This window comes from Phocoena phocoena, chromosome 1 (genome assembly GCF_963924675.1).
Source record: "Phocoena phocoena chromosome 1, mPhoPho1.1, whole genome shotgun sequence".
Lineage (NCBI taxonomy): Eukaryota > Metazoa > Chordata > Mammalia > Artiodactyla > Phocoenidae > Phocoena > Phocoena phocoena.
In genome coordinates, this window is record NC_089219.1 from 108,759,658 (window position 1) to 108,779,157 (window position 19,500).

The window sequence follows — 19,500 nt, forward strand, 5'->3', positions numbered from 1 at the left end:
AAGTGAAGAGTCAGCTGAAGCAGGAACAGTGAGCTGTGAGCAAACAGAAGAGGCAAGGTTGCTCTCAAAGGCAAATGCCCATGTTAGCACTAATGGGAAACTAAGCCTTTGGCCCACAGCAAAATGGAAGAACCCTCTGAGAAAGATGATAAATTGGACCAAGGTCAGTACTACCCTGATTCTGCCATAGCACTTGCAAGTACACTTTGAGAGAAAGCTTTTTCTGGTTAGGCTCTTTGAATTCCCACAGATAAAATTCAACAGAGAATTACCAAACACAAGGAAATAAGTCACTTTGAGTGAGATTTGATAGAAACAAACCCCTAAAGACTTAAACTATTAATGATAAGATACAAAATATAAAATAATCATGTATAAAATGTTTAAATTAATAAAAGGGGCTGCTCTTCGTTGCGGTGCGTGGGCTTCTCATTGCGGTGGCTTCTCTTGTTGTGAAGTGCGGGCTTTAGGTGCACGGGCTTCAGTAGTTGTGGCATGCAGGCTCAGTAGTTGCGGCACGCGGGCCCTAGAGTACGCGGGCTTCAGTCGTTGCAGCACACAGGCTCAGTAGCTGTGGCGCACAGGCTTTGTTGCTCTGCAGCATGTGGGATCTTCCCGGACCAGGGATCGAACCTGTGTCCCTTGCATTGGCAGGCAGATTCTTAACCACCGCACCACCAGGGAAGTCCCAGAAGGCAGATTCTTAACCACTGGACCACCAGGGAAGTCCCCCAACAGCATTTTAAAATTAAGGTGTGTACATTGTTTTTGTTTAGACATAATGCTATTGCATACTTAATAGACTACAGTATAGTGTAAACATAACTTTTATATGCACTGGGAAACCAGAAAATTCATGTGACTCACTTTATTTCTATATTTGTAACTTTATTGTGGTGGTCTGGAACCAAACCTGCGATATCTCTGAAGTATGCCTGAACTGAAAGGAAAATTTACCAGCTTTGTTATCCTAGTGAGAGAGTTAAAATGTAGCTGTTAATTATTGGTAGTTTAAGCAGATACAAAATATGTAAAAATATAATTTATACTATACTACCATATCTGATTTAACTGACTCACGTATGGAGAGTCAGTGCTCTGTGCTCTAAAATTAGAAAATGTGCATTCTTTTTTGAGCAAACAAGGAATATTTAAACCAATTAGTGATGTGTACTGGCCCCTAATGCAAGATTAGTATAATTTTAGATCCTTTGTATCATGCAGATTCATGTTCTTTAGCCATATAGTACTTTTAACTTAGAAGTTAATAACCAAAACAAAAATTTCCCCTTTGCTTGGAAATTAAAATGTGCATTTCCAGATAACTCATGGATCAGAGAATAAATCATAGTAGAAATTTAAAAATACATAGCACTGAATAGTAATAAGAACACTACATCGAAACTAATAACTCATTTTATTGAGTGCTTACCATTTGTTTATTTGGGATCCATCAGTGATCAAGATTTCTGACCTTGTGGATCAATAAATATAATGAAAAAGTAAATTACCTATTATGGTAGAAAATGAAAAAATCTTATGGGAAAAAAGTAAAAAGAGCAGGGTAAAGGGCATTGGAATTAACAGTGGAGATTGGGGGACAGGTTGCAGTATTAAAGGAAGCACTTAAAATAGGCTTCATTGAGAGAGTGAGAATTAAGTAAAGACCTGAGGACACTGAGTTAGCCGGGTGCATATCTGGAGGAAGAGGATTCTAGGTAAAGGGAACAGTTAGAATTAAGATGCTAAATTATGAGTATATCTGGTATGTTCAAAGAATAGTGTTCCAGAACACTATGGCTAGAATGGAGTGAAAGTAGATGAGGTCAAAGAGATAAAGGAGATGGCAGATCACGTAGGGCAAAGTCTTTGGCTTTTACTTAGAGCAGAAGTAGTAACCATTGGAGAGTTTTGAGCAGAGAATAACATGCTCTGACTTACCTTTTAAAAGAATTCTCCACTGCCATGGCAAGAATAGACTATAAGGAGGAATGGACAGAAGCAGAGAGACCTATTATAAGAGTAATGTAATAGTCTAGGTGAGAGATGATGATGGCTTAGATTGCAGTGACAGGGATAAAGGTCATAAGAAGTAAATGATTTCTGGATATGTTTTGAAGATAGAACAAATTGCTGACAGTATGAGAAAAAGGAGGAATTAAAGATAATTCCAAGATTTGTGTCCTGAGTGATAGAGGATGGAGTTGTCATTAACTACGTGATGAAGGCTTTGAGTAGACAAGATTTGGGAGAGATCAAGAGTTTAGTTTTTAACATGTTGAGTTTGAGATATCTTCTAGATACTTCAGTGGAGATGTCATGTTAGACAAGTAGGTATATGGGTCTTGAGTTAAGAAGTCTGGGCTGGGATGCAGTAAAGCTGTACCTAAGGGAAATTTGTAACCTTAAATGCAAGAGGCTGAAACTTAATAAGCTAAGCATCTTTTGTTTAAAAAAAAAACAACAAAAAAAACAGGGAAAGAACAACAGAATAGGCCCAAGGAGAGTAGAAGGAAGGAGATTAAAAATAAGAGCAAAGAATAAGTACAAAAGAAAGATAAAATAGAGAAGGTCAGCAAAGACAAAACTTGCTTCTTCAAAAAGCCCAGTAGGGGCTTCCCTGGTGGCACAGTGGTTAAGAATCCGTCTGCCAATGCAGGGGACATGGGTTCGAGACCTGGTCCAGGAAGATCCCACATGCTGCAGAGCAACTAAGTCCATGTGCCACAGCTACTGAGCCGGCGCTCTAGGGCCCGCAGGCCACAACTACTGAGCCCGTGCACCTAGAGCCTGTGCTCCGCAACAAGAGAAGCCACTGCAATGAGAAGCCCGTGCACCGCAACAAAGACCCAATGCAGCCAAAAATAAAATAAATAAATTTTAAAAATAATAATACTAAAAAAAAGTAAAAGATAAACCGAAAAAGTAAAAGATAAACCTTTGTCAGGACTGATCAAGGAAGAAAAAAAGAGGAAGCATAAATAAACAATATTAGGAATGGAGAGGGGGCATGACTACAGATAAAGTAGAAATTTAAAAATCATACAAACAACTTAATGCCAATAAATTTGAAAACTCAGATGAAATGGACAAATTCCTTTAAAAATTAATAATCCAAGAAGAATTAGGAAATTTGAATAGCTCTGTAAGTATTAACCAGACTGAGTTAGTAGTTTGTAAAATCTTCCTATGAAGAAAACATCAGGCTCATGGAATGAACATCTTTGGCCGGAGGGCAAGAAGGTCTCAGGAGAGCTCAAAGATGAGTGAGATCATATGAAAAGGATGTAAGAGCTGGCTTGAAAGGGATTTTACTAGCTAACTGTGGGACAGTTTGTACATCAAAAAGAATGACAGTAATGAATGAAGAAAAAGCTCCCTGTGTCTATAGTTACATTCATTAAAAGAAAAGAGAAAGAGAACAAGGGGGGGGGGCAAGAAAGAAAAACTCTTTATAGAAGAATGGCATCTAATAAATTGCATACTTTTTGTATGTTTAATGTTAAATGACATATATATATATACTTTTTTAAAATTAATAAATAGCTTGTCCTAGGTGAGGACATGGAGAGACATGTGGCCATTGTAGTAGACAGTGTTCCAAATATTTGAAGGAGGAGGGAAGGTAAGAACTGAGAAGGTAGCTATGATGGATTATGTAATTAAGGGAGGGTTATTTTCAAATGAAAGTCACTTCAGTATACAGAACTAGGGAGCCATTAACTAGTTTGTTTTTTAACAAACTTTTTTTTTTTTTTTCTTTTTTTTTGCGGTACGCGGGCCTCTTACTGTTGTGGCCTCTCCCGTTGCGGAGCACAGGCTCCGGACACGCAGGCTCAGCGGCCATGGCTCACGGGCCTAGCCGCTCCGCTGCATGTGGGATCTTCCCGGACCGGGGCACGAACCCGTGTCCCCTATATCGGCAGGCGGACTCTCAACCACTGCGCCACCAGGGAAGCCCTTAACAAACTTTTTATGATTATTAAAGTACATTGTAAAATTCAAACTATACATGTGTTACAAAATGAAAAGTAATTTACCCATCACTTTCCTCTATATGCCAAGTTCCATTATTAACAGTTTCTTATTTTCTTCTTATGTACGTTAACATTGTTGTGCAACCATCACCAACATCCATCTCCAGAACTTTTTTTCACCTTCCCAAACTGAAACTCTGTACTCATTAAAAAGTAACTACCCATTCCTCCCATCCCATAGCCCCTAGCAACCACCATTCTACTTCCTCTTTCTATGACTTTGACTACTCTAGGTACCTCATATAAGTGGAATCATACAGTATTTGTCTTTTTGTGACTGGCTTATTTTACTTAGCATAACGTCTCTTCAAGGTTCATCCATATTATCTTAGCATAACGTCTCTTCAAGGTTCATCCATATTATGGCATGTGTCAGAGTTTCTGTCCTTTTTAAGGCTGAATAATATTCCATTATGTGTGTGAGATTTATATATACGTATATCACATTTTGTTTACCCAGTGTGTTCTTAAAAGGGAACTAACTATAGACATAGATTTTTTAAAATTATAAATACATCTTCAGCTTTACATTAATAATTTTCAAAGCCTAAAGGAAATGGAGAAAATGTCCATAAAAATATTGGCTTAATATATAGAATATATATATTCTTAATATATAGAACGCTTATTGGCTTAAGCAGTAGAAAACCTGAAAAAGGCCTAGAACCCAGCTGGTTTAGCAGCCATACGATCATGTATGTGTGTTTGCTTTTATTAACATGTGTTTTGTGGCTGAGTATTAGTTTGAAATAATTTTTTGTCTTCAAAATTTTAAACAAGGCTGTTTTTCATATCCAAGTGGATGTCTTTGCAAGGCTGCATCAGATCTCATCAAATTAAAAAATAATCTCTGATTTACATTCAAGGTTGTAACTATTCAGGATTCAATCTGTATTATAGTTATTTGTCTGTGATGAATAATACTGCTATGGATACTTTTGGGCACATATGCAAGAGAGGAATTGCCAGATTGAAGGGATGCAACTGTTTGACTTAACAAGTATGTGTTGTCATTTTGTTTCTCATTTAAAATCCCATTAAAAGTACTTTAAAATGATCAATAAAACCGACAAATCTTTAGCCAGACAAAGGGAAAAAAAAAGAAGATGCTAATTACTAATAGCAGGAATGAAAAAGGAGCAACAGTACAGATCCTGCAGACATTGAACTTCTAAAAGTTTTGTAGTTAGATTTTACAGTTAGGTCTATAATGCATTTCGAGTTAATTTTTGCAAATGGTATGAGGTGTGGGTCAAGGTTGTTCTTTGTTTTTTTTTCATGGATGTCCAACTGTTCCAGTACCATTTGCTGAAAAGACTGTCCTTTCTTTATTTCTTCATTAAATTGCCTATGCACCTTTGTCAAAAATCAATTAACCATATGAGTCTATTTCTGAACTCTGTTTTGTCCCATTCATCTGTGTCTGTCCTTTTGCTAATGCCTCACTGCCTTGATTACTATATCTCGTTCTGAAATCAGGTAATGTGAATCCTCCAACAAGATTTTCAAAATTACTTTAGCTATTCTAGGTCTTTTGTCTTTCCATTCAAATTTTATTTTATTTATTTTTTTAATTAATTAATTTATTTATTTTTGGCCCTGTTGGGTCTTCGTTGCTGCATACGGGCTATCTCTAGTTGCGGCGAGCGGGGGCTGCTCTTGTTGCAGAGCACGGGCTCTAGGCACGCAGGCTTCAGTAGTTGTGGCTCGCGGGTTCTAGAGCACAGACTCAGTAGTTGTGGCACACAGACTTAGTTGCTCCGCGGCATGTGGAATCTTCCCAGACCAGGGCTTGAACCCGTGTCCCCTGCATTGGCAAGTGGATTCTTTTTTTTTTGGCAGGCAGATTCTTAACCATAACCACTGTGCCACCAGGTAAGTCCCCCATTTAAATTTTAGAATCAGTTTGTTTTTTCTAAAAATCATGCTGAGATTTTGATTAGGATTATATTGAATCTATACATTAATTTGGGAGAGAATTGACATCTTAACAATATTGAGTCTTCCAACCCATAAATATGGTATATCTCTCCACTTATTTAGGTCTTCTTTGATTTCTTTCATCAGTGCTTTGTATTTTTTTCTCAGCATACATACCTTATTTTGCTAGATTCTACCTAAGTCTTTCTTGCTGTTATAAATGGTTCTACGTTAAAAAAATTTTTTTTCTATTATGTATTCTGCAACTCTACTAAACTCACTCACTAGTTCTTGTACCTATTTTGTAGATGCTTTGTGGTTTTTCTATGTAGACAAATCATGTTGTCTGCAACAAAAGACAGTTGTAATTTCTTCCTTTCCAATTTATATTCCTTTCCCTTGTCTTACTGCACTGGCTAGGACGTCTAGTTGTAGAGAAAGGGTGAAAGTGAACATCCTGCAGCTTTCAGTATTTCACCTTTATGTATGAGAAAGTCTGATCTTGGGATAGGCAAAGATTTCTTATGACACCAACAACACAATCCATTAAAAAAATTGTTTTTATAAGCTGGACTTCATCAAAATTATGAAATTTTGCTGTGTTAAAGATGCTATTAAGAGATGTTTATAGTGGTTTTATTCATAATTACCAAAACCAAAAAAACCCAAATACCCTTCAACAAACAAACTGTGATACAAACAAACTTTAGGACATCCTTGAAATGGAATATTATCTTACAATAAAAAGAAATGAAATGTTATGTTTTGTATATTTTACCACAATTAAAAAAAAAATGATTTAAGGGAATTCCCTGGCAGTCCAGTAGTTAGGACTCTGCGCTTCCACTTCAGGGGGCACGGGTTCAGTCCCTGGTCTGGGAACTAAGATCCTGAAGGCTGTATAGTGTGGCCAAAAAAAAAAAAAGACTTAAAAAAAGAAATGAAGTACTGGTACACACACATAGATACATGTCAAATGTATTATGCTAAGTGACTCAAAGGTTATGTATTATATAATTTCATTTATGTAACTCTCTGGAAAGGACAAAACTATATGGTTAGAGAGTGGGGGGTAGGGAGAGGGGTTCACTAAAAATGGGCAGGAAGGATTTGGGGGGGGTAATAGAACTGCGGGGGTTACACCGCAAAATTTGTCAAAATTTATATACCTGTACATTAAAAAGGGTGAATTTTGGTGTATGTAAATCAAACCTCAATAATAAACCTGATTTTTTTTTTAAAAAAAGCAAAACACCAACACGATAAATAAGATGACTTTCTGTTTATCCACATCTTTGCCAAATCTTGGTACTGTCAGCTCTCTTTAATTTTTTGCCAGGCTTGGGGGGCAGGTAAATGCTGTCTCCTGATCTTAATTTGGATTTTCCTGATTATTAATGAAGTTCTTTTTTGATTGGCTATTCAAGATTCCTATTCTGTGAAATGCCCATTTGTTTCTTTTGTCCACATAAGAAGTTACAAGGAGTTTCTCCCAGTTAGAGGTATGTCTTTGTACTCTCTTTATGATGTCTTTTTGATGAAGAGAGGTTCTTAATTTTAATAATATTAGATTTATATATGTATTGTGGTTAACCCACTTTTTATTATGGTTGGCACACTGTGTTTGGTTTAAGAACTCTTTCCCTACCTTATGGTCATAAAGATGTTCTCCTGTGTTTTCTGCTGAAGCCTTTGGTTAGCCTATTGTATTTGTCCTTATTCCATTGAGAACTGATTTTTTTTTTTTTTTTTTTTTTTTGCGGTAAGTGGGCCTCTCACTGCTGTGCCTCTCCCATTGCGGAGCACAGGCTCCGGACACGCAGGCTCAGCGGCCATGGCTCACGGGCCTAGCCGCTCCACGGCATATGGGATCTTCCCGGACCGGGGCACGAACCCGTGTTCTCTGCATCGGTAGGCGGACTCTCAACCACTGCGCCACCAGGGAAGCCCCAGAACTGATTTTTGTATATGACATGATAGAGTTCATTTTCATTTTTTTTCCATGTAGAAACACCATTGTCCTATCTACTTTAATGAATAGCATTCTCCTTTTTTCCCAGTGATCTGCAGTGCTACCCCTGTCATAAATGTCAGTTAACACAGATCTGTGTATGGGCTCTCCATTTGGTTCTAATGGTCAATTTGGCCATACCTGTGCAAATTCCATAGCCTGTTATATGACATCATGGTATCTGGGAGGCCACATTCTTCTACCTTGTGTCTTTTTATTCTTAGGCCTTTGCACTTCCATATAAAATGGAGAATCAGCTTGTCAAATTCCTTAATGTATTTTATTAGGATTTTGACTGGAATTCTATTGAATGTGTTGATCAGTGTGGAAGAACTGATCTGATATATATGATAGTCTTACCTCTATGGTACTTCACTCTTTGTATTTAAGACTTCATTATCAGGTTATGTGGTTCCTTTTTATTTCTAACGGAAATTGTTATTTGCTAACAGTATCTACTTCAGCAGACACAGAATTTTATCAAGAATTTTTCTGTAAATATAGTGAATGATATTTACAGATTTTCTAAGATAAAGCCATCCTTAAGTTCTTGGGATAAATAAAAGACCATCTTTATACACTAATGCTGCTTCTGGCATTTTTGTGATCCACAGATCATGGGTCCATGTAATCTCAAGAAAGAAATTTTTCCAGCACAGTTAACACACAAGTCTAATTATTGATCATAAAAAGCAAACTAAGCAATGAAGTGTTTAAGCATTCATTTATTTTGGTAGCTCACAGTGAGTCAGGATCAGAGGAGATCTATTGGACTAGTAGTTTCTAGACATGGGCCAATCAATTTAAGAAAATAGAAAAACTAAAGGTACTGAAATAGGATTGTTCGTATTTCTAATTGAGGACATTAAAATCATTACCATCATTTCATAAAGATATTTTAATTACCAGAAAAATAGGAAGAAGATAATAGAGAACCATTCTTTAACTTGGATACATTTTGCTTCAGGAAAAATAAGCTGCTCTGTCCTTATTTTTCTCATTTCTCTGCAAACCAATGGAAATTTCATCACAGGCTATGGCCAGAATTTGGGAACTGCTGCACCAGGCCATATTATACTGCTTCTTGGAAATTTTTCTATAGTTATTAGATAGATGGAGAAAAAAGGGCACAGTACCTGACTTTGACAGCTGATTGGTTGACATATTGTGAAAGTGTTATGGAAATTAATTCCTCTAAGTTTTTGGTAAATATATAAGTTTATAACTCTTGGTTTCACATATACTTTCTTGGTGGTGGTGGCGACATTGATGTTGAAATATCATATGACACCCTGGTTATAAAAAGTTGATTGTTTTCTCACAAGTTACTCTTTGCTAATCTTGTGGCATCTCTCTTCCTTCTCTGTTAGAGAAGTATCAGGTGTGGAGAGTAAGGTAGATTATTGTGACATAAACTTAAGTACATAATTACCGAGATATATTTGTTAAAAGAATTGATATGATATATTCTAAATGTACAGTGGAAATGTTTTGGGAATTAATTTGTTGGGATTAGCCACACTAGTATTTCCCTTCATTAATGTAAATAATAAATAGTTGTGCTAATACTCATTGAAGATGAAAAGGAATAATCTGCTTTTTTTGGCCTCAAGTTAGACTATGGAAGTAGGCAGTCGGTCAACAAAAACATAATAAATGGCTAGTTTGTATTCAGCACTATGAAAGATGGAAAAGAAGTAAATGATATAATTCTGTTTCAAAGAGTTTACAATCAAGCCAAGGAAAAGCTAATGTGTGAAGCAGTACATGATGTTAAATATAAGAGCAGTGTAAGTTCAGAGTTAAGAAAGATGGAAGTGGTTTCAAGAGCTGTCTTTGAGGACCAGGGTTTTGACTTGGGTTTTGAGATGAGAATTCAAATAATAAAAGGAGAAGAGTAATGTCATTTTAGATGGAAGAAATAGTGTGAACGTTTTTTAAAATCCATGAACAGACAGCTTGGCTATTTAATTAACCAACATTTGAATCGTTCTTGAACAGAGTTTTGGTTATAATCAACTTTTTAAAACATTTCGCTTATTAAATGATATGTACATAGTTACTCTGCATAGTTATTAGGTGTAAGCAATTAAACAACTCATATAAATCTCTATATTTAGTATTACTATAGACAAACCAAGTGTTTCTGAGGTCAGCTGAGAAGAAAACTGGTTGAGTTGAAGCCCTTGGACTTCTCCGAAGACTAGGGTTCCCAAGTGATTCCGCTTCTGATTTTTTTGCAACCTAGATGTTTCACAAGCCTCCTAGATGTCAGGAGCCAGAATAGAGCAAGGGAGTCCTGGAATTGGAGGAGCTAAGAATAAAATAGCCTTTTCTCTCCCCGTTTTCAGAGGCCAGGGTTAAAGAGAAAGAAACTATTATCATACATACCTTAATTTAGATTAGTTTAATCAAATGGCATTTCCCCCTCATACTCACCTGATATATACTAGCTTACAGGGAAGGAAAACTGGGAGAAAACAACTGCCATTAGTGAAGTATTTGACTTGTTCTCTAGTAGGTACTATAAACAGACATTTAACGTATATTATTTATTCCTTCCAAAGTCTTGAGCTATTATATTCATTTTAAGGATGGAAATAAAGGCTCAGAGACATAAAATTTTAGTCAAGGTCATGACTCAGTTATTGAGGTAAAATTTGAATTGATGTATGTCTGAGTCCAATTTCTGTTTTCTTTCTGCTATACCATCCTCTGAAAGGAATGAGAATTCTGCTATATGTATTTGAGACAGGACTCTCCTTAGCACTAAGGTGGGGCAGATTACATTATTTATTTGCTATTCCTCTTTTCCCCAGCATTTTCGTATTAGTGAAATCAGGGTAAACTTGAAAGAGTAAATGGTATGAAAGGGCAATGGTGGGGGGTTGTTGTTTAAGACCCTGTAATATAGACTTACAGAAGATGGATTTGGTTAACAAGGGACAGGAGTAAAAGGTTCAATCTCCTTCACATCCTAGATCATTGCTTGGTGTTATCTAGGAGACCCCAAAACATTTGGGGATAATTGATAAGAGAGAGAAACAGATAATTTGGAGCATGGGGGAAGATGAGGCCTGGATGGGGATGATTTTAGAAGGGAGGCTTTGGTTAGTATTCATTTATTCAATAGAAGATATTAATTGTATACCTGATAAATAGTTGATTGGCATTGAGATACCAAGCCAGTGTGCTGAAAGAACTCATGGTCTGATGAGGAAACATTTATAAATGGATGTTTTAAATTCCAAGTGAAAAAGTACAGTATCTATATACAAGGTGCTTTAGCAGTATTGAGGAAGGACATAAAATGTAGTGGCATAGGGGTGTTTTCTTTTTAATTTTTAATGTATTATTTTGAATAAGTAAATACATGCCCAAATTCCAAAAAGTGTACGATAGAAAATGAATTGCTCTGTCATGACTGTCTCTATCTCTCTTGATCCCTTGGTTTCCTTCTGTAGAGGCATCACTGTTAGTAGTTTCTTATATATCTTCCCAGAGGTATTCTCTATAAATATGAAGTATATGCTTGTTTGTACTTTTGTACACATATACTAGCAAAGTAGACCCATCGTATCTTTTTTTTTTTTTTTTTGCGGTGCGCGGGCCTCTCACTGCCGCGGCCCCTCCCGCTGCGGAGCATGGGCCCCGGACGCACAGGCCCAGAGGCCACGGCTCATGGGCCCAGCCGCTCCGCGGCACGTGGGATCCTCCCGGACTGGGGCACGAACCCGCGTCCCCTGCATCGTCAGGTGGACTCCCAACCACTGCGCCACCAGGGAAGCCCAGACCCATTATATCTTGTTTTTGCTTTATATCTTGGAGATAGTTCTAAATGAACTGTGAAATGAACTATTAAAAACACAAGTTTTTTAATAGTTACATACTTTTCAGCTAGATGGAGGTAACAGAATTTATTTAGCGAAGCCCCTATTAAGAACTTTTAGGATATTTCCAGACTTTTGTTGGAAATAGTGCTGCAAGAATATCTTTGTACACAGGGACAAGCATACTGGTGGGATTAATTCCCAGCAGTCTGGAAAATGCATTGAAACTACAGACAGAGATCAGTTATTAAGAAGTTTGTTGTAGTAATGATGAGAAACTGAAGTAGGGTAGTGGCAAAAGAAATGGGGAGGGAAAAAATGAACTAGAAATTAATGTACTTCATCAATTCTAGGATGTACGTTGTCTTTTCACATTTTAACATGTTTGAAAGCAGTATGTATTTTACAGTTGATGGTTTCATTCAGCTAACTGGAAGCACTTTTAAAATTTCTTGGTGGTGTATAAAATGTGCATGTTATAAACAATCTTATCTTAAATTCAGAAATACGCAGTAATAAGAAGGTAGGATTAACAGGACTTAAATGTAGAAAGTAAGGGGAAGCAAGAGGCAAGGTTGACATATATTTTTTGTTTTCTCCACTTTCAATATGTAAACCATTTTTCTATTTTCTGTATGGTCTTCATATTTGATTAATGATTGTCAACTCTACTACTGGTGGATATTTAGATTCTGATTTTCTTTTGGCTCTTTACAGATCATTGATAACACTGAGTAGTTTTCTGTTTAGAGTTAGGGAATGTTTGGATTTAGTAGATTTCTAGATAATTATATATAATGATATTTAACAAATGTTCCTAGTGGCAAATTATTCAAAGAACTTCTGAGTTGATACTTTACAAATGTTGAGAGACCATTTTGAATTTTTTAGCTTAGATGTGGCTCTTTCAGTGTACATTGAAGTCATTTACTCGGGTTCTAAAATCAGTACCTAAGACAAAAGATTAATTCTTAAAATCGTGCACTAATTACAGTACCTAACGGTATCTTAGATGGAAGTCTGGTCCCTATCTACTCTGTAGGTACTCAGAAGCCAGCTACCTTATGGGATTATTAACCAAACTGAATAGAAGACTCTAGTACTCATTTTCATGAGTACTTTTTCTTTTCTTTGTATTTTCCTTCTCCTTTTTTCTAATTTATTTATTCAAGAAATAGTTACTGAAAGCCTACTATGTGTTAGGCATGGTCCTAGGTGCTGAGAATTCAACACTAAACAAAACTGATGAAAATCCTTGTCCTCATCGGGGAGACAGGCAAAAGATAAAGTAAGTAAATTATAGTATATCGGGTAGAAAAAACAAGGGGTGATAGGAGTGTTGGTGGTTTGATGTTGCAGTTTTCCTGGTCACGGAAATACAGAAAGTCACTGAGAAAGTGACATTTGGGCAAAGATTTAAAGGCAGCGAGAGAGTAAACCATGAGATTATATGGGAAAAGAATGTTCCAAGCAGAGGGAGCAGGGAGCTCAAAGGACCCTGAAGCAAGAGTATGCCAGGTGTGTTGTAGGTCTTGCAGTTGCAAGGTGGCCAGAGTGACTGGAATGGAATGAATGGTTACCAGGACTGGGGATCAGAGAGATAATGCAAGGTCAGATTGTTTAGGACTTACAGGCCATAGTAAGGACTTTGATCTTTACCCTGAGTAAGGACGAGAGCCATTACTGGAGGGATTTAAAGCAGCAAAGTAATAATATGATCAGATTTATATTTTGAAAGGATCTAGACTGAAGTGGGACAAAGGTAGAAGCAAGGAGACCAGTTGAGAGGCTAATTCAATAATTCAAGCAAAAGATGATATGACTTAAACCAGGAGGCAATGATAAATAATAGTTGGAGTCTATGTATTTTTAAAAATTTGTTATTTTTAAATAATTTCAAATTTAAAGCTGCAGTATATTACAAATACCTCTTGTGTGCCTTTCACCAGATTCCCCAGTAATTAACATTTTACCATATTTACTTTAATCTCTTATTGCTCTCTTCATATACACGTACACACACACACACACACACACACACTTATTTGAGAGTATGTTGCAGACATGATGCCCTGTTTAATACTTCAGTGTCCTTAAAAGCAGTTCATTTCCTTATATAGTTGTATCAATAAGCTTGGGCTGCCATAACAAAATACCACAAACTGTGTGGCTTAAACAGCAGAAATTTATTTTCTTACAGTTCTAGAGGGTGGAAAGGCTAAGATCAAGGTCTGACAGGGTTCAGTTTCTGGTAAAAGTTCTCTTCCTGGCTTGTAGATGGCCACCTTCTTACTGTGTCCTCACGTGGTGGAGGAGGGTTTGGGGGGAGGCAGAGTTCCTCTGATGTCTAAGGACACTCGTGTCGTCTTATCAAGGCCCCACCATTATGTCCTCACGTAACCTTAATTACCTCCTTATAGACCTTATCTCCACATACAGTAACATTGGGGGTTAGGACTTCAACATATGAATTTTGGGGAGACACAGTTCAGTACATTGCAACAGTTGTTATGTAACATCTGTACAACCACCAAAACCAGGAAATGAAAACTGATACAGTACCACCATCGAATCCACAGACCTTAATTGAATTTTGCCAGTTATCCCAATAATGGTCTTTTTTGTTGTTGTTTGTTTTTTGCGGTACGTGGGCCTCTCACTGTTGTGGCCTCTCTGGTTGCGGAGCACAGGCTCCGGACGCGCAGGCTCAGCGGCCATGGCTCATGGGCCCAGCCGCTCCGTGGCATGCGAGATCTTCCCGGACCGGGGCACGAACCTGTGTCCCCTGCAGCGGCAGGCGGACTCTCAACCACTGCGCCACCAGGGAAGCCCCAATAATGGTCCTTTAAAAGTCCAGGGTCATTTGTTAGAGTTGTCACATCTCTTTAGTTTACTTCAGTCTGAAACAGTTCTTTAGTCTTTCCTTATCTTTCATGACCCTGAAATTTTTGAAGACTATAGACCAGTAACTTGTAAAATAATCCATAAATTTATGTTTGTCTGTTTTTTTGTTTTTGTTTTTAGATTCAGGTTATGCAGTTTTGGGCAGGAATACCACAGAAGTGATGCTGTGTTCTTAAAGCATTATATATATTTGGAGGAACATAATGTCAATCTGCCTCATTAATAGTGACATTAACTTTTATCTCTTGAATAAGTATATGTTTTCTATATATAACTGTGAATTCATACCAAGACTTCCAGTTACAGTCCAGCACCACAGGGTTTATTCTAACCTCCTTCTTTCTGCATTTGTAACTTCCTAAATCTGTATATATTTCAAAGGTAGCGTTACTGAGATCTGCATTGTGAGTTTGGATATGGAGTGTGAAAGAGGGGAATCAAGGATGACCCGATTTTTGGCTGAAAAAAACCACCACAGAAGAAATGCCATTTACTGGGATGGAGAAGACTATAGGAGGAGAGAATTAAGAGGAAGAGATCAGAATATCACACGTTGAGTCTTGAGCTGTGTATTAAATATCCCAAGAGAGATGTTGGGTAGGAAGTTGGATATTTGAGTCTGCAGTTCAAAGAATAGGTCCAGGCTGAAATACAAATTAGTTTAAGACAGTCAGTTAAACTTTTTGGACAAAAGCGATTATATTTCCTTAATCAATAATGGAAGCAGCAAATATATATTACAGAAAATTATAATACAGGCAAGCAAAAGTGAAAAAAATAGAGATCAGTACTGTTAAAACTTAATTCCTTATTCTTTCTGATCTCTTTCACAGATGTTTTTCCTAACATGAGATCATTCTATAATTACTGTGTTTTCCCTCCAGTTGATGATTTATTTCCATTTCCGTAAATTTTCATTTTATCTGATCCCAGACCGCATTCACATTTCTTCAGTTGATCCAAAAATATCATTTATAGCTGGCTAGTCCAAACCTATGTCCATTTCAGAAACACAAATTAGTTACATCAGATTGCTCTGTACCTTGAATCTCTTAATCTCTCCAGTAATAGTTTAGGGCAGGAATTTCCTGGTTAGGACTCCAAGCTTTCACTGCCAAGGGCCTGGGTTCAGTCCCTGGTGGGGGAACTAAGAGCCTGCAAGCCACGTGGCATGGCCAAAAAAAAAAAAAAGTTTGGGGTGATTTGTTTTGGGAAGTTGAGGTAGAGAGGGGTCAGAATCTGACATGAATTAATTTAAAATTTTTGACTTTTTCCTATGGGTGAGTAGAAAACACTGAAGATTATTTAGGATGGGTTATCAAAGAAAAGGAAAGTTCTGTGAGAGAGAGAGAGGTGTGTTTCTGGGAACTGTGAGTAATTCATTAAAGGTGGAATTTTGAATTTGAAGGGGGAGGAGATGAGACTGAAAGAGAAGGTAAGATCCAGAATATAAATGAAGACTAAGGTGCTTGGGCATTTTCTAGTAAGCAGTTGGAAATCATTGACAGATTTGATCTGAGAAATAGTTGGATACTGTTTACGTATTAGAAGATGAATTTAGCAACAATGTAGAGAATAAATTTGAGAAGACCAAGTCCAAGGCAGGATAACCAGTTAGGAGGCTATTTCAGTAGTAGTCCGGGTCAAAAGTGATGACCCAGCAAAGAGCAATGGTAGGAAGAGAAGGAGAAGAGGGGATAAATTTGAAAAATGTTATTGGGAGACAAAATTGGCTGGACTTGGAGAGTTATCAAAAGGGGATGAGGGTCAGGCAGGGAAGAAGAAGAGCCAAAAAAGACTGCTGAAATTCTAGCTAAATACAAGAGCAGTAACAGATGGAAGAGGAGGAAGATTATTAATAAAATATTGAAAAACCAAGTTCAAGGTATCTCTGAGACTTCGAAGTAGATGTGTGCATTGACTGGTAAAGGGAAATCCAAGTATGAAATCTATGGATATGGGAGTCATTGGTACTTAGGTGGTAGTAGTTAAATGTGGATAATTATGCTGATAGCATTCCATTTTCTGTTGGCTAAGCAAAGTCCTAAATGCTTTACATACATTGTTTTATTTAATTCTTATAACAACCCATGAGTTTGTCATTTTGCAAAGAAAAAAAAAAGTAACATATAGAAGTTAGGTAATGTATAAGACCCTAAAGCTAATAAGTGATAAAGCCAGGAATAGAACAGACTATCTGATTTTGAACCTGAAATCTTACAACTCTATGCTACGGGTGAATCGAGAAGAGTGCTCAGGAGAGAACCCTGGGGAGCATCAACATTTAAAGGAGGATTGAGGACTTCACTGGTGGCGCGGTGGATAAGACTCCACACTCCCAGTGCAGGGGGCCTGGGTTTGATCCCTGGTCAGGGAACTAGATCCCACACGCATGCTGCAACTGAGAGTAGCATGCCACAACTAAGCCTGTGTGCCACAACTAAGAAACCTGCATGCCACAACTAAGGAGCCTGCGACCTGCAAATAAATAAATAAATAAATATTTTAAAAAACGAAATAAATAAAGGAGGATGATCACAAGCAGAGCTGCCTACCTATCATGTCCACCTGTGTATATATATGGAGGAAGAGCTAGAGACGTCAGAGGAGAACTAAGAGAATGATTATAACAGAAACAAAAAGGGATTACTATAGCACATTATTCTGTGTGCCAAAGCCTGGTGGAAATGATAGTTCTTTGTAGAAATAGCATTTTAAAAAATCTCCTTTTGGGGCTTCCCTAGTGGTGCAGTGGTTAAGAATCTGCCTGCCAACGTAGGGGACACATGTTCGAGCCCTGGTCCGGGAAGGTGCCACGGAGCAACTAAGCCCGTGTGCCACTAACTACTGAGCCTGTGCTCTAGAGCCCGCAGGCTACAACTACTGAGCCCATACTCCTAGAGCCCGCGCTTCCCAACAAGAGAAGCCACTGCAATGAGAAGCCTGCTCACCACAACAAAGAGTAACCCCCGCTCGCTGCAACTAGAGAAAGCCGGCACACAGCAACAAGACCCAACACAGCCAAAAATAAATAGATAAATATATTAAAGAAAAATCTCCTTTGGGTTTAATAAGTTGGAGTTTATTGGTAATATTGGTAATTGCTGTTTGAGTGAAGTGATGGCAACATAAATGAGATAGCATAATTTATATAAGGCTCCTCACATGGTAGATTGCATTTTTTAAAATAAATTTATTTTATTATTTTATTTTATTTTTTGGCTGCGTTGGGTCTTCATTGCTGCGCGTGGGCTTTTCTCTGGTTGCAGCGAACGGGGGCCACTTCCCGCTGCAGTGCACGGGCCTCTCACCGCAGTGGCCTCTCTTGTTGCGCAGCATGGGCTCCAGGGCGCCGGCTTCAGTAGCCGTGGCGCACGGGCTTAGTTGCTCCACGGCATGCGGGACCCCCCCAGACCAGGGCCTAAACCCGCGTACCCCGCATTGGCAGGCGGACCCCCAACCACTGTGCCACCAGGGAAGCCCGCATATTTTTTAAGTACAAAAAAAGGTAGCTCCTATAATTACGGAGTTACTAGAAATTAGAGACAGTGAGTATATAACACTCTTTCAGATCCCTAATCTGAAATATCTTAACTGACTTAGGTAAATTGATCTGGATGGGTTTACGTATGGGTACATTAAAAAAATAATAAATTTATGTATTTATTTAATTTTGACTGCATTGGGTCTTTGTTGCTGCGCGCGGGCTTTCTCTAGTTGTGGCGAGTGGGGCCTACTCTTTGTTGCGGTTCGCAGGTCTCTCATTGCGGTGGCTTTTCTTGTTGCGGAGCATGGGCTCTAGGCACGCAGTCTTCAGTAGTTGTGGCACACAGGCTTAGTTGCTCCGTGGCATGTGGAATCTTCCTGGACCAGGGATCGAACCCATGTCCCCTGCATTGGCAGGCAGATTCTTAACCACTGCGCCACCAGGGAAGTCCCTGGGTACACTTTTTGAGAGAACATAATTCCCATCTAATGATTTCTGCTTCTCTGTGAAATAGTATATTAAGCTTATCTCCTGAGAGTGAGAATGTGGTAAGAGAGGGCGCTTGGCAAGAGTGGTAAAGTTTGAAATAGCTCTTACAGCAAATGAGAGAGGATGCTGATTAAAGACGTATGGAAGGAGGGCCCACTGAAGGAAGGGACTGAATTTACATTGTTTCAGTACTTCTGGTGGTATGATTTTTCTTCAGCAGAACCCAGGGGCAGAAATAAAGGTGCAGTAAAGGCGTTCAGTTAGATTGATCCAGATTTAGGATTTTGTTGAATACATGTGATAGAAAGCCTAAATTGTAGGGAGGACGAAAAGCAAATGAAGGTTTTGATATGAGTGGTTTCGATAATGGATCAGAAAGACTCGAATTGGTAGAGAAAGAATTGAGTACTAAAAGAGACTATATGTGAGTTAGAGAAAATAAAGAACTGAGATCTTGATGAAATGGAAGGACAAATATAATGGAATGGATGGTTGTGGTCAGAAAGGGTGATTTTAAAATGTAGAAAGAAGTGGTTCTTGGAGGTTGCTGCATTTGAGATCGAGACTAGAAAACATGATGAATCATCTTCCATACAGACAGTAAAATTTTTCAGGATAATAATAAAACCTAGGGTGGCTTTGCTCAAGGTTCCAGATAGTAAATTGATTGGGCCCTGTCCTGGACCTTAAAAAAGGTTGATGTGGGTGAGTTTATGGGCTCAAATTACTTATTTCCCAGGACATTCGCCTAGTGATGAAAGTGGCAGCAGAGCCTCTCTTCCAGTAGATGGGAGGACTTAGATGTGTCTGGACTGGTTGATG

The 19,500-nt window shown here is 38.1% G+C and overlaps 1 protein-coding gene across 10 annotated transcripts in view; it reads left to right on the forward strand.

The window, feature by feature from the left end:
* The window catches only part of RPRD2 (regulation of nuclear pre-mRNA domain containing 2), a 79,890-nt gene that overhangs the window by 16,371 nt on the left and 44,019 nt on the right, over nt 1-19,500 (forward strand). The window lies entirely within an intron of this gene.